General features: G+C 39.4%; 1 protein-coding gene across 3 annotated transcripts in view; it reads left to right on the top strand.

Moving 5' to 3' along the window:
* Positions 1-13,093, top strand: part of HDAC9 (histone deacetylase 9) — a 486,360-nt gene that overhangs the window by 130,233 nt on the left and 343,034 nt on the right. The window lies entirely within an intron of this gene.

Here is a 13,093-nt window from a genome sequence, read left to right on the forward strand (position 1 = left end):
CTTCAGAAAAATATTTCAGTTTTTCTGAGCAGCCTTCACTGGATTTCCTAGTGAGAAATGCAGAGTACTTGTGCACGAATTCAAGCTCTTTCTTTTCCCTGATCCTGGTATTCCAGGAGAGCAAGTTTTGCCAAACTCATATAGGTAATTTTCCTCCTTGTAATCACTCAGTAAGTCAGTGTGCATCATGCCAGTTAGGACATGGTAAGTCACTACTTGAAGCGTAAACAAAAACCTTGGTCAGATTCTAATTCACAGCACACCTCTGTACTGGGGTCTTTAATGATGCTGTAAACATGAATTGAGAAGGGTGGCTTGAGAAGGCAGGCTTTCTTGCACGCAAAGTTGCTTTGATCTTTCTTTCTAGAGCAAAGCATATGCAGACTTGCACTCTCAGTTGTAGCATCTAAGATAGACTGGATAGAGCTCTTCTTTAAAGCAAGCAGAAGACATTTTCTTGCAATCTGTTGGTAAGCAAGAGACATAGGCCAAGTGGCTGGCTGCGCGGGATGGGAGAGCGTTGCTTGACTTTTATTATGCCCTTGCTGGCAATATACGTGAATGTTGCTTGGCGCATTTTGCATAAAAATTGTATTTAACCCGTAACAGTTTGCCTAATGAACCATTTGTCCTCTAGTAGGTGACGCTTTAAAACCTTTAGTGAGATGTGAGGTGAATTGCAGTGGTTGGGGCGGATGGACTGGGATACCGAAGCACTGCTGAAGTGCTGGTGCAAGAGTACTAAGATAAAGGTCTTGTTCAGAGCTTCCAAAGCTGTAATTACATTAACAGAACCGCTTCAGCTAGCCCAACGTGTCATTATGGATTTTCCAGTTAATCTGTTCATTCATCTTAATGGTGCAGAACTTGTGCTTCATGTCACTCTCTGCCTTTGTTCCACTCCTTCATCTCTTGAAATGTCTGTCATGAAGAAAGTGTTTATCTTGAATTATGTGTTGAAGAAGGTTAGAGTGTACACTTCTGAAGCTTGGCATGAAATTTCCTAAACAAACCTTGCCGGTTGCTTTGTGAAAATAACTGAGGTATGGATTTCAGATTAACATTGTGCATTAATGTTTTTGGAAGTGCTTTAAAATAGCTGCTGTGGTGTTGATGAATAAAGGAATCTCATTGAAGTGCATGTGACATCCGCATTATTAACAAATCAGCTTATTCATTGTAATGAATATTATTATGATAAATGTTATTTTAATGCACAATGATTAACAGCTATTGCAGAGTCATTTTATTAACTGAAACATTTACTTGTGTTACATTTTAACTTAATACAGCACAAGATTTAAACACTTTTCTACTTGGATGTTTTTATATTGGGCTAATGCTGGTATTGTGTTGCTGTACAAACACTTGCAGGACATACGTACATGGGGAAGTGGAGAGCAGCACAGTGTGACGGCTCAGGGACCCGCCGGAGCTTGAGGCACAAAAAGGATCACACTAGGAACTGCAGAGAGTCTCTGAGTCACAAGCAGCTTACTGCTGTGGAATGAAATGATTTCACTTCAGCCTCTCTGCTTCTCTTTTTCCAATGGCTATCTTTAATTTAAGCTGTGATCTTTTCCTTACCCTTCAGTGAGAGATGGTCTCTGCTGGCTTTCTTCAAGTTATACAAAATATTCCAATTCTATTCCTGTAGCCAGTTGTGCCAATTCTTATGTGATGCTTGTTTTTCTGAATTCAATATATATATATTTTTTTTTAATCAGTATTAGCTTGTTCTGTGTCTCTTTGTATGTATTTTGTATTAAGAGTCCTGGAAAATTTGTTAGGGGGAATGAACAAACAAGCTAAGTACATTTTTAAGAAACCAGATATGTTCAAAAGGCTGTTTGGTCTCTCAAGGTCTGTTTTCTCTAAATTAATGTGTAGAAATAAATAAAAGAGAACAGGTTTATTAAATGCATCTGACTACTTTCTTAGAAGTGAGGCTGCTGCTTTTTCACTTAAGATGTTTGCTGTTCAATTTGCAGCAATTTATGAAGGTATATACTAAATCTTAAGCATATGAATACTTCGATATGAATCAACAGGATTACTCGTGCTCAGAACTGAAACTATGTCTATGCACCATTCTTACTGAAGCCTAAAATATGTTCTGTAATCCAGTTAGCAATCCTCTACTTTTTTACCCCCACACTTCTCTTTTGTATTTCAGAAATAGCACATTGTTATTTTTCCTGTGGATTAAGGATTCCTGAACGGCTAATATCTACACCAAGGTGAATTTGGAAGTAGTTTTGGCAGGCAGTACTCAGTAATGCAGCTAGACATGGTGAAATCCATTTCTGTAATTAAAACAATACTTCCAGTTTAAATGCAGTTAAGATCCAGTTGGTGATTTCTGCTTTCAAATAAAATTCTTGCAATCCCATTAAGCTCAGTGGAATTGTCAGCTTGTATTTGAACTCAAGATTAGTTTTCTTTAGGGTCCAATATTAAATTGAGCAGAATGCGTGTGGGTACTGCACTGACTCTAAAAGTAATGTCAAGGTCTTAAAGTCCTCATTAAAAGTAAGTAAAAACCAAAAGAATTGAAAGAGAGATCTGTGGGTTTTGAAATGTCCACATTCTTTACCAATATTGAAATGTATTATATTCATTGTAGCTTACATTTATTCAAAATGTGGAGTAGAACCAACTGTTTTAAATTAACTTCCTCTTTATATGTAACTAAACTGCAGCTTATGCAGTGGAAGACACAAATAATTACACTCCTTTTTGTCAGAGAAACAGGATTGAGGAAGACAGAACCAGAATGGTTGTCTGTAATAGAGATGAGTTAATACAATACGTAACAGCAGCATTGCCAATATCTAGATCTGCTTAGGAAGGATAATGGTGTACCAGCTAGGGAGTTTCAGGTTTATACAAATGCTAATAGGTGACTTCTGCTTTAGGAACAGGGAGTGGCAGGAACAGATGATTTATATGATACTCAGGTGCCAATGCGTGTCAAGAGACTTTATAACAAGACTGAATTTCTCACCAGAATTTTGTAGATATTTGTCTTGTGCTATGTGATTAGTTTTGTTTGTTTGTTACTACTTTGAGGAAATCAGTGAATTGTATAATTGTTTAGGAGATAAACTGCTGCTATAGTACTTGAAATGCCAATTTTGTGTTGCACTAGACCTCTTAAAAGTGAAAAGCGAGAACTAAGGTGCCATAAATGACAATTCAATAATCTAGTTCACTGACACAAAATTAGCTCTGAAGGGATGTGTTTGGTACCACTCCCAAACTTAGAACTGTTCAAGTAAATCTCTTTTATTGATCATTAACATTCCTCAGCTGTTCCTTGAAATTCCAGTTATCTCTGGATGAGAATGTTAGGAAATACATTATTTCTATTTTAGGACCATGGAACTTGCCAATAAATATCTAAAATTGTTAACAGATTTATTCCTACTGTTACTGTTTTCTGCTGAGATCCACTGGGCTGCATTTTGGTATGGAATTTATTTTTCATTTTGAAAAGTATGAAAAGCTTCCCAGAATTTGACACTTAAGGGCTCCTCTCTTATTCTTAGTATGAAAATAATGCTAAATAGTTACAAATCTGATACAAACCAAAACCTTAGAATTAAAAAATGGAAGGCTTTGACAGACGTAGTGCTGCAGAATTGTTCTCCATTCTGTCTACGTGCTGCAGCTCTTATCACTGGAATCCTTCTCTCAGCTGCCATTGCATATGAAATTAGATCCTCAGCATAGCATGGAATTCTGTGTTTATTAGACTAGATTTTCCCCTAGGCAATTAAGCCTTTACGCTGAAATCCTGATTTTGTTAAAATAAAGGCCTGTATTTTGAGTACACTTTTGAGTTATTAATTTTTTTCTTTCTATTTTAGTCCATTTATTTGTGACATAATCATAGTAAACATGCTGGTGACAAGTGCCAAGTCTCTGTCATGAGGAGCATATGATGGAAGTGCTAAGTCCATGATGCTTGCTTATTAAAATAGCTCTTGTACATGAACACAGTTCTGTTGAAAGCTTGGTTATTAATAAAATCAACCTTGTTTATAACAGGTCTCTGGCACTGGCTTTGCTACACCCTCTCCCAGTGCTGGTGACTTCACTGACTGTCTTGGATGGGGAGTTCCTGTGTGTTTGGGAGTGTATTTATATTGAATAGACACCTATCTGTACTATTAATAATTCTGACAATTTAAAAGCTGTCCCATTGTCGACCTAGGCTAATCACACTCATGTAATTACCTATTGTATTGACATTTTCTGAAACATATTTCACCAAAACAAGAATGTTCAGTTTAGTTTCTTTCACTGGACAACGGATCATACCATCTGAAATGAGTTTCAAGTTTCTTTAACTTATTTTGCTAACGAAATGAAATCACTTTCGAAAGGACCATTACGCAGGCACCTGTTTGGTGTGGTGAGCAGGGACTGAGCAGAGGGAACACGAAGGCGCAGCAGAGTTGGAGGACCAGCGGTAGCACTGTACGGTTGTAGCGGCAGTCACCCGAGTGCTGCCAACGCCTGTGCCTAATGCTGTGACGGTCCCCAGGGTGAAAGCCACCAAAAGAAAGCTTTCCCTAGGATGCCATGAGATCTTAACAAGGTTGTTAATGGAAGGGTCATAGGACTTTACGTGGGTTCCTGCAGCCAGAGTGTTTTGGGATTGTATAAAACTGATATGGGGTTTTTTAATGGGATTGTGGGAACGTGCAAGATTTGGTATGGGATATTTGGGGGAAGGATCAAAGGTTGATGAAGGTAGGCCAGGGAGGAGAAAGCATGGGAAGATGGAGGGAAAAGGGTATAGAAGCAGCTTATCACTTGTAAACAGGTTACTGGTCATTACACTTGTCTGACTGAGTGCTACGCCTGATTGCTGCAGTCTGTATTCCTATAACCTCCTCCTTCCAACCATCCCCTACGCACTCCCTCTGCTTGAGCCTGCCTGTATGAACCCTAAGAAGCTTGGAGGTGGGCTGGCGGGCCTGAGTGCCAGCCACCGGCATGTGCGGCTGCAGACCTGCGGGCTCCTGGGTGCGGGGGGTGGCGGAGTTGGGCTCTGAGGGCAGCTGCTGGACCCGCCGTGCATCCGGGACAGTACGGCTGCTGCTCTTCCCAGGGCTTTGAATGTTTGTTCTGTGGCTGGTTCATATTTGGAAGTCAGGGATTACAAATAAAACTTTGTGGTTAAAGACGGTTTATTTTCTGTGTGTTTAATATATGAAAGTAGCTAACAGGTGACTAGTAAGAAAGAATTTTGTTCTGTCCCTCACATTAAGTTGATTTACTATTATGAAAGCAAACACAGGTTTCCTCTCTTGTAGACTGGGTGCGTGAGACTGCACACAGGGTTTTGTACAGCATTCCTGAGATGCCTGAATAACCGTGTGGACTCTCTTATATAAATAACAGTGCACATGAGTAATATAGGTGTATGTAAGAATATTATTTTTTTTCAGTTTAATTCTACGTGGATTTTTTGAAAGACAAATACAACATAATGCAAAAGGCAGGTGGAGAACTGCTTTTTGGTGAAAGATTTTAAGAGCAAGAAAGATAAAAGGGTGTCTAATCAGAATAGGGAAGGTTTGTTGATGGATGGAGTTTGCTAAAACATAAAGTAAATTGCATCTGTCTACAGATACGTGATCAGATAACTATTGGTAGATAAGTATGATATTTTCCTTACATTGTTAACAACTAATGAATTTATAAAGGCTCTCACAGTAATTAGAAATGTTTGTCTGAGGCACTGCATTTACTAATTTAGGACCATAAGTCAAAGCGCAGTAGGTTATTGTCAAGTGTCTTTTGTGCCTGGAAAAGGTGAACTGTAACATCTCTCAGTGCTTCACTTACATCAAAGAGGAAAAGGTTGTTTCTTAGCTGCACTTAAAATTGAAGATTTTCAAATGGTACAGTTTTAGCCACAGAATGTCAATCAAAAATGTCATGTGAGTTGAATGAGAAATAGAAGTTACACTTAGAGCGTTTCTAACATGCAGCTCCATGAATATGCTGCAATATGTTGTTATTCAGAGAAGAGAAAAAAAGAAGTAAAAATGGCATCTCTTCAGTTCTTCATTCTCTCTGAGATCACAACATTCAACGCTGTGCTTGTGCTTTTGCTGTGATGTGCTTGTGAAGGCAGTGGTGCCTTGCACATATGTGGGAACCCGGGAGCTGGTTCCTTTAGGATTATAATTGTGTCAGTCTATGTTGTATAGAAATGGCATGTGGCGGTAAACGTGAATCCAGAATGTACATGCAGTATATACAAGAGTTGTTTTGGAGCACAGGTTTCAAGGTATAGGTATGCTTTTGACAAGAAGAAAAGCAACAAACAAATTATACAGTTTTTCCTTCTAGAGAGCTATTAAAAGCCTTAAATCACTCCTTTCACAATTGAGTATTTTATATACTCACCAAGTATTAGGGAAACCAATAAACATTTTAGAGGGCTTTAAATGGTATTAGAGGTATTATTTTTTGTGCTTTTATAAGGTACAAGTACCGTAGTTCAAAGGTAAGGCTTAGAGAGTGTCATAAACATAATCCTAAATGAACTAAAATAGTCTTCTGACTCATATCACAACTTTTAGGATCAACATAGTGGATCTTCTTAAGAATTCAAAATACGTATTTACATGTTTCACTGGGAATTTTGGGAATCTTACATTTTCAGATGTGAAATTCATGTTCTAGGCCTGCTGCATTTACACTATACTTACTAGTAATGTAACCTTTAGAGTCAGGGGATGTAACCATATGTGGGTGGATAAGGGAAACGGTGGAAAGCAGAGGAAAACATTTGAGCATTTTGTGGGGCTTTTTTGTTGAATTTTTGTTGTTGTTTTGTGGTGTTATTTTTTTTAAGGAAGGAAAGCAAATGGCTATTTGAAGCTGCTCAGAATGTTGAAAACTGTTTCAGACCTGAAAATCAGCGCACAAATCACAGATGAAATGCTTTCAAAATAAGAGATGCCCTATTGCTGTGCTGGCTAGATAAGTGTGCACAAGACAGGTAAATTTATCTATGTACTCTGTAACATGCGTAAGCCAACTCGGATGTTTGGAGTTGTCTATGTGATGGATCACATGGCCTTATGATAAATGAGTTCATTCTGTGCGTGTAGCTGAATACAAACAATATGTGTTTTGTGTCCAAAAAAACATTTTAAGTTGCCCTTGAGATTTACTGTTAGTTAAATGGTTTTCACAAAGGTATGAATAAAAGTGGGAATAGCAGCCTCCTGATGTATCTAAGAGGAGGTTGCCATGAAGGTGAGGCTAGGGTTTTTATGGAGATGTCCAGCAAGATAACAAGAAACAGTTGTCACAAATTGGAAATAAAAAGGAAAAAATAATCTGTATGAGGATAATTAAGCAAACAGATTACTTGTGGAGCCTTCCCCCTTGGAGTTTTTCAGTGCCCGATGGGATAAAGCATTGAAGAATGTGTTCCAAATTCAGTGTTGATCTGGCAGAGCAGGAGGTTGGACTGGAGATGTCCCAAGGGCCCTTTGAACCTGAGTGCTTCTGCGAGTCTGCAACGTTTGCAGTGAACTCAGTCAAATTCTGCCTCCAAATGGAAGCCATTTCCTCCTGCAGAAGTTGATGACTGTCCTTCCAACACAGCTGTAGTAAAATTTACCTCTCATTTTATAAAACAAAATAGAAACCTTTCATCTTGTAGGTTTAAGCATGACATTACGGCTAAGTACAGTATTTTTTCAATGACTTGTAAGATGCACTCTGTTGGGGCGTCTTCTGTCATATAAGGTTTCTTGTCATCACAGAACTCTGAGCATGAGCCTCCGTGCTTGTATTAAAATTTTTCTACTGTCACTGGGAAATGAATCTTTTAGTTCACAGCCTTTGAATCGTAAACAACTTCACTTTTTGCTTCTCTTGATCCTCTTTGAATTGGCTGGTAGGGGGAGCTGTTGGTTGGAGTTCAGTCCATCCTGTTAATATTGTTTTCCTTTTTTATTATTATTCACTAGAGGACTGACTGTTTAAATGCTTGAGTGAAAAGACCATTTTTTTCCAGTTACTATGTTCAGAAAATATTCGTTTGAGTACAGAAAAGGAGAAACCAGGAAGCATGAACAAAAATCTCTGATGTTCAGCTCCAAACTGCAGCAACTTGATCCTTGGGAAGAAGTAATTAGTAGCATGTATTTACCTAGTATTGCCACAGCTCTTTAAAAGCTTTAGTGCTATATTTGTAAATGGGATGTAGCCTTGAAGTGATACCTTGATAAACTTCATTGTGCAGATCATAAAACCAGCAGGGTTCATTTGTATTTAGGCTTGTGCTCTGTTCCAGCATTTGGAGTGTTTGATTTGGCTGCAGTATCCCTCCCAGCTCCCACCCTGGTTCAGATTGTGCTTTTTATCTTTTTCTTTTCCGTGCTGGATGGTGTGGCTGAAGCAGTCCTTTGCTTTCCATGCTGGGCTAAGAGCAGAATGACAGAGTTGTTTCTTCCCTGGAAGCTGGTGTGGGAAGGAGTCAGAAATGTCTTTCAAAGAGTCTTTCAAAGTCAGGAGTAATTGATGCTTTTTGAATTCTCCAGACTGTGGTCTGCAGCTTACCAGTAGACATGTTATGTGGTTTTGTCCCCATCTGCTTGTTCCTGGCAATTTCTAGGAGTTCATAGGATCTTCACCGCCAAGAAGAGTCTGACGTCTTTTATGAAGACCTGGAAGCCAGGAGAAGGCGGCCAAGAAATGTCAATATTCAGAACTTGTAATATACAACTCTTGTTCAGCTCCTGTTCTGGTGCTGTTTGTAGTGCCTCTTGTGATTTAAAGGCAGGTCAGGAAGAAGCCCAAGAGCAATGCCTAAGGAAGGCATCTAAACATGAGATGTGCCTCACCAGGCTCATGCCACGTGCATGAGCAAAGGGGGTGCAAATGGGGAACAACTGGTTTACAGGGGCACTGTTGAAGGTAGCTTAGCTTGTTCAGTCGCAAACTGCTCACGCCATAGTCAAACCACTGACCTTTGTTTCAGAGTGCAGATACTTCTTAGTGTGCTGTGTCTTCTTTATGGCAAGGATCCAAACTGCATCTACAGTTAAACACTCAAAAAGTGTAGGCCTCGAGTTCAGATATTATACCTAGGTTAAAAAAGAAAAAAGACATTTCTCTTAGGTTTCTTTTCCAGCTATTAGAAGTGATCTGCCCACTTGTTGTGCATTTGGTTCCCCCCCAGATACAGAAATTACGTGCAATAAGCTCCGAGGGTGAAATCTTCTCACCAGGACTGCAGCCTGACCCCTGCAGGGGGAGCTGGCACAGATGAGTTCCCTCATTCTCTTCCCCCTACCTTGGGCTGCTGGAAAGATTTGGACTGTGTACAGATGAGCCTTTTCTGTTCCTATTTCCTCAGTTTGAAATGTTGACTCTTTGCTTGCAGATAATCTTTTGATCCTTCTTTGTCTGGCCCACAAACTTGTAAATCATGTCATTCATGTCCTTATGGTTGCCAACTGTATTAATGTTCAAAAATAAAGCAAGCCAGTATATTTTCTTATGGCAGACATCCTGGAGCCCTCTGTTTTGGATGTTATAGGCATCATGCTACACAAGGGCCAACAGAAAATTCCTGAGCATAAAGTGATGGAAACAAATTTATATATATGATATCCAGTTTAAAAAAATATAAGGAAAAGAAAAAAAGAAGGGGTTTGCAAATTAGGAAACATTTTGGGGCAGCAGATTTTCAAATAAATGGCCCTGATTCAACCAAAACTGAAGTGACTCATAATTGTATTAGTATAACATTTTTCCCTCCCACTGGGCTGTTTTGGCTTTTCCAACTGACTAATAAGAGTATCTGACAGTCGTCTTTATTTCTGATATACTGGAAATGTATTCAAGGATTTCCAAAAACATTTTTAATACAGGCATAGTATTATCGAAGAGCTCATGGGATCCAGGTGCTATTTGCTAAATGATTTCTTTTTCCCCACTGTTTAAAAAAAACCAACAAAGTATTTGTAATTAATTTCAGCCACTTAAAAGGGTTTGACAGGCACTCTGCTGGTTAGACTCAGCTAATCAGTGATGGTTTATTTTCCAGGAACTGTTTCTTTTCGATTTGGCAACATGCACACATAAAAAAAATTATAATCATGGTAATACACTTCTCTGTGTGTACCTGAATAGACAGACACACATGGTTTTAGATGTGTAATTCTGGAGTGAACGGGTTGCAACCTCTGTTGTTGGTTGCCATACTCTTCCCATTGTATATGATTCCACAATTACGTTTTGCTTTGAGAAGCTCATATACTTCCCTTGCTTGTAATATGCTTTAAGCTGTGCCAGAGAGAAAGATCCTTGTTTTTCTTTAGCATTATTGGAACTCTGTCGTATTAAAAATTACCACTTGCTTTATGCCAGCGGTAATGCTGGGGAAAACTGTGGGTGATTGATTAAATGATAATTGCATGTGAGCATTCCAGAAGCTGAAGTCCAAACTCCTCACGCAGCAGCAGGAAGAGCAATAGGAAGGCAATGGTGGAAAGTCTGGGACCTTAGAGCAGCAGAAATGCTTGAGGAAAGGGAAAGACAGCTGGACAGCCCACTTCACTTCTCTGACTGACCTCAGTATCTATCAGAGGTCTACCTTCTTAGAGAGGACCACTTGGTGCATGAACTCTCCTGATTTCTGGGATGTGAGCAGACAAGCCATAATAGGCTTCCTGCTGATCGTCCCTTCAAATTCGGCATATCACAGCTGTGGTGCATCCCCTCAGCCCTGTCAAGGAACAGTTTTCAGTTGCAGGCTGGTTTTCTGTTCAGCAGCAGTGCTGCTGCTTGGCAGTGTAGTGAGGGGTTGAGTAGTGGTTCTTCATTCAGCTGTGGTGGTATTTGATGGCTGCATAAAACAGGATTTATTTTTCTGTTTATTTCTTTAAACACATTCTTACATACTTCATTTTGCTGCTTTAGAATTGTGGTGTTTGCATTGTGAACTCATGCATGCAAAATCAGGATACGCAAGTTTTCGGTATCTTGCAGAACCATATATGCTTATAATTTAGATTGGTCTTTCAATGTATAAATGCACACTAAGATTTCCAAAAGAATTTGCCTTGTTCAGAGCACAGGAATATAAATAGCTGCTATACATCTTTTGCATGTCCTGATAATTTCACTTGCATAAATATCTAGCAATGGACTCATAATTGACAAGCTAAACTTCCCAGAGTGTGCAAGCTGTTCCTGCACAAGTAGATAATTGCAGAGCAAACTTACTAAATGTGCATTTAATTTAACCACTATTAGGTATGTGCATGACTGAGAATTACAGGAGAGAGGAATAACCCTGTGAATGTTTGTTTCAGCAAGCTGGGATTGGAAGGATAACTAGTTAGTTGAATCAGTCATGAGTTTATCAGATCAAACCCGTACTTGTAGGATTTTTTGGTTCAAAGAGCACATAGTCATGTGCAACAGAGGCTGGGAAAAAAACCCCACACCTAAATTTACTGCATTTGGATTTTGGACTTAATTTCATGTACCCAGAACAATCAGAAAACTTCATACCTGGGGAAGTTTTTAAACAGCTGTTAAAAGGTGCTTTTTTCTGAAGCAGCATCTTCCTGTCTCTGACACTGTGATATGATGTTTGGTTAAAGAGGATTGAAAAGTGAAGGTTATTGACTGTGATATTCTTATTAAAACAGGAGCATAGAATCAGAATAGTTGGGATTGGAGGGAACCTTTGAAGATCATCTAGTCCAAACCCTCTGCCATGGGCACGGATATCTTCAACTAGATCAGGTTGCTCAGACCCCCCTCCAGCCCAATTTTGACTGTTTCCAGGGACAGGGCATCTACCACCTCTCTGGGCAACCTGTTCCAGTGTTTCACCACCCTCGCAGTAAAAAATTTCTTCCGTATATCTAATCTAAATCTACCCTCTTTTAGTTTAAAACCATTACCCCTTGTTCTATCACAACAGGATCTACTAAAAAGTTTGTTCTCATCTTTCTTATAAGCCCCCTTTAAGTACTGAAAGGATGCTTCTGTTTCCAGGTTCTTTCCCTGGAATCAGCTGAAAACTTGGGCTGGCCCTTGGTGTAAGTACCCCTTTGTCCACTGTGGACACTTGGTACTGCTTTAGACAAGTCACCTCATCTCAGTGTTTCAGTTCTTTATTTATATTACAGAGCTAATATACTGCTTCTCCCCTTCATTGACTTTCACATCTGTTTTATCTCCACCCAACAGAGCTCCGAGTTGGTCTTTTTTCCCCACTCTGTTTTAAAAATAGCCTTGCTTGGTGGTGGTCCCATCTCAGGTGGTGCCCCTAACCATTGCCATAATAATGCTATCTAACAATAAACACATCTTAAACCCACAGTCCTCTATATTTCTAGAGGATTTTACACTGTATCTGTGCACCCTATAGCGTAAAAAAGATCCTGCCTGCAATATTTCAACTGACGCATAAATATTTAATCAAAATTTATGGCAATAACCATAACCCTGATGTAGTCTTAGAGCTTTTTGCTGTGAATTCATTCAGTTCAGTAGTATTTCAATGTATGTTTTGCAGAATTTTTATATTCTATAAAAATGGAGGTTTAAAATTGAATATGAAAATAGAATATGTTAAAGATATTATAAGAAGTTCTTTTTTTTTTGTTGTTCTGTTTTTTTACTGCCCGTGCAGTTTCTGTTTGCAGTATGTCAGTCTTTTCTGTGACTGTGCATAAGTACTTCATACGTGTTGTTGGGAGGTGAGATGCTTTGATGTTGTTGATGAGGCCTGGGGCGAGGGACCAGCATCTGATCAGGTACGGTGACTGAGGTCTGAGCGCGTCTGATGAAGTGATGTGGGGGGGCAGGTTTATCACTGCTAGCCGCTTGAGGAGAGGGGCCCCGCGTCTGCCTCAGCGGACCCTGAAGGCACATGCTGGCAGCGTTGCAACAACAGCAGCTGCCCAGGGCAGCTCGTGTGCTCAAGAAGATGCTGGGGAATTTCCATCAAGCTTTGAATAGGTGGGGCAAGTCAGCAAGTTAAAAATATTTAGGTTTTTGGTTGAACTCTGCATGGACTGATGTGTCA

Source organism: Phalacrocorax aristotelis, chromosome 2 (assembly GCF_949628215.1).
Source record: "Phalacrocorax aristotelis chromosome 2, bGulAri2.1, whole genome shotgun sequence".
Classification (NCBI taxonomy): domain Eukaryota; kingdom Metazoa; phylum Chordata; class Aves; order Suliformes; family Phalacrocoracidae; genus Phalacrocorax; species Phalacrocorax aristotelis.